Raw genomic sequence first — 3,118 nt, 5'->3', positions numbered from 1 at the left:
GACAGCGAGAGACTGTTTAGGACTGCATCGCATGTCTTCAATGAGAAGAGGAAGGGGTGATTGTTGCTGGTTACTGTGTGATGATTGAAATCGCGAAATGGCCTTAACCCTCTACCGCATGGTATAGCCATATGGCAACATACTCTTTGTGTTAATTTCCTTGCCACTGTCTCTTTAAGATTCTCTTTTTTTTTGTTGGAAAGAGAAGACCTTAGTTTAGCCAATGAAGTACTTTGATTAAGTCACATGACATGCAGTTTTTTTTCTGTGGAGAGATTTCTGACAGACTGCCGTCTCTTGTCGGGGGATGGGGGGGCTTGCATAATGCTGAATTTTCATGAACTGCAATGTTTTTGGTTTTATGTCAGTGTTTTATGATACATTATATACAGTATTATATTTGTTTTAACTGTATAAATTTGCAGTTTAAATAATATTCATGAAACATGTAATGAAATTAAAACAATTATAAATCATTATTCAGCAAAAAAAGAATAGAATAAATAAAAGCACAAGTTGTTGGAAAGTATGTATAAGGTGTCAATTATAAGTAAGTACTGTGTTAAAGCTTATAATAGCACCAATTGAATCAACACAAACAAAATTTCTGAGGAAAAATATTAATTATAAGTAAGCTTACACTTATTCTAAGTTAGATCCACTATTGTATGCTGTTGACGTATGGCAACATATCATAAAGTACCTTAAAATAATATTTTTTTCCAAATTTTTTTTTTACAGCACTTCAAGTTAAGCCATTCTTAGAAAAGAAAAGAATATTTTTTTCTATAGGTCTATCATAATGCGTGCGGTAGAGGGTTAAACGTCCTCTAAGAAAAAAAAAGTCCATTAGGAACCATTCAAACAGGACACGTTTTTGCATTTAAAAACGTGAGATACAGGCCAGGACGTTTTTTAAAAGTTGAGGTCAACGGTCAAACATCCCTCTAGTGCATGTTAACATAGAAAAACAATGGAAAAGGAGCAGAGTGGAATGCAAAAACCCCTTATAATGTGCAAAACAACCCGCTAAGCAACAGACAAAAACTGCAACAATATTGCATCAGTGCTGTTCTCCCTATACTCAAAATATGCAAGTTGCGTAGGGCCCCCCGAAACACCAGGGGGCCCCATTGCTTATGATGATTTAATGATTATGGCTGTGCATAGAATTTTAATAATAGAATTAATAGAATTGTAGTTTTGGTTTTGGTTTTGGCCAAAATCAGTTCCTTTCCTTTAAAGCAGTGCACTACTGCCCTTCACATATCATCCAAATCAGTTAAAACATTTAACATAACTTTCGTAATAGACAATCACTTGCTGGATGAACTCCGTACTAAAAAAGAGTTAAAAGTGTATTGAGCTGCGAAAGAGACCCTGTTCCCCAGGTGGCTTTCTGTGCGCGTGATCCAAGATGGAGTGAAACATGTACGGACAAGTATGGGCTACTTTGGGCTTCAGTGTGTGCTTAAAGGAACAAATACACACAAAAATATGTCAAAAGTCAGTCAGTTACTATGTCTAAAGTAAGCATAAACTGTTGGGAAAGTAACTGAATGCTTGTCAGTATATTTGGTCTTAAAGTGACAGCAGCCTAATAAACCTGCTGCTGTCTCTGTCATTAATCAAACAACAAAAGAAAATGAGACAATCATTCACTGCTCTTCACTGAATTACTTTAGTAACTTTAATAAGAATCAGCATCACAGGGACCCATTGACAAAGTTTTGCTCAGGGCCCCCAGAATTCTGGGACCAGCACTGATTGCAATAATAATAACACTGAAATCTGAGGTAATTTTTACTACAATCAATACCTGAGATGTAAGATGGCGCCAGTTGTGTTTGTATAAAACAAGAGAGAGAGTGAGTCTGCGGTGTGATATGAGGGACGAAAGTAGCATAGACTGATATACAGTGTTGCCACTGACAACAGAAATATATCAGATCACTAAATGGTGTTATTGACCAATCAGAATCGAGTATTTTAGAGACCCATGTAATAATATAATGTATTAAATAATGGTGCTTGCTAAATAACCATAAGTATTGATCTTAAGTATTGTTCAAACATGAATGATACCTCAAATACTGTGGTTTATTTTATGGAGAGGTGTGCTATTAAGTGATCAGGTTCATCAATTTTGCCTGGTGGATGATAAAATGGGGAATTTCCAAGAGACATATGTAATGATCAGAATATCACAGACACTTTTGAGGAACCACCCTTAACAACTTAGCATCTTGCTAGTAGGATTTTCTTGGTAAACACCAGTCACAATTTCTTCAGAAAATGTAAAAATCTAGTCAGTCTTCAATCCTGGCATCATTACCAATATGCTGCTAACCCTAGTGAGAGGCACTATGGTGCAATCAAGGATGAGATGAGCTGTGTTTGATCCCTTGTGGTAGCATAGAGTTTCTGCTCCCTGTGAGTTGGTATAACATTTCCTCATAAATAATTGATCTAGGCTGCACATTGGTGAGTCTCCTTAGTTCCCAGTGCATTCATGTCTACAGGGACTTTGGGTCAGCAGGAGGAGTAAACATTTCAAAACGGCTCATAGTTTGAAGTTTGAATCTGGTTTCAGCGTCCAGTCAGAGCGATGGCCCTAAGGGCCAGCTCTCATGGAGAGCTCCAGGCTCTGACTTTACTGAAGACCCCTGCTTCAGACAGCGGTACTTTTAAGTTCCTTTCTCACAGCAGCAACAACATGAGCGGCCGATTCGAAAGCATCGAGGAGATTAAAGGAGTTTCGAAACCTACGCACCCTCCTCGAAGACCTGTACGTGCGGTCCGACCCGTGAGTGCACTGAGTGCCAGCGGCTCCTTCCTGCAGATCAACCACCTGCAGGGAGAACTAGTGAGGAAGAGGAAGGTAGGTGCTGACATGATGGAGAAGAATATGGCAACGTCCTGTGGACACATTAATAGTTAATAGAACCCTGTTTTTGAGGTCTTTTTCACTTATTCTGTCATGAGCCTCATGTTTCAGAACATTGTGAATGACATACACGTGAAAAGTGCCACTAAAAATCGTCCATATATATATATATATATATATATATATATATATATTGTGTGTGTGTGTGTGTGTGTATATATATATATATAT

This window comes from Sinocyclocheilus anshuiensis, unplaced genomic scaffold (assembly GCF_001515605.1).
Source record: "Sinocyclocheilus anshuiensis isolate Anshui unplaced genomic scaffold, SAMN03320099.WGS_v1.1 scaffold997, whole genome shotgun sequence".
In the NCBI taxonomy this organism is placed as follows: domain Eukaryota; kingdom Metazoa; phylum Chordata; class Actinopteri; order Cypriniformes; family Cyprinidae; genus Sinocyclocheilus; species Sinocyclocheilus anshuiensis.
The sequence above is the reverse complement of the archived record's forward strand: the minus strand, read 5'-3'. Positions refer to the sequence as shown.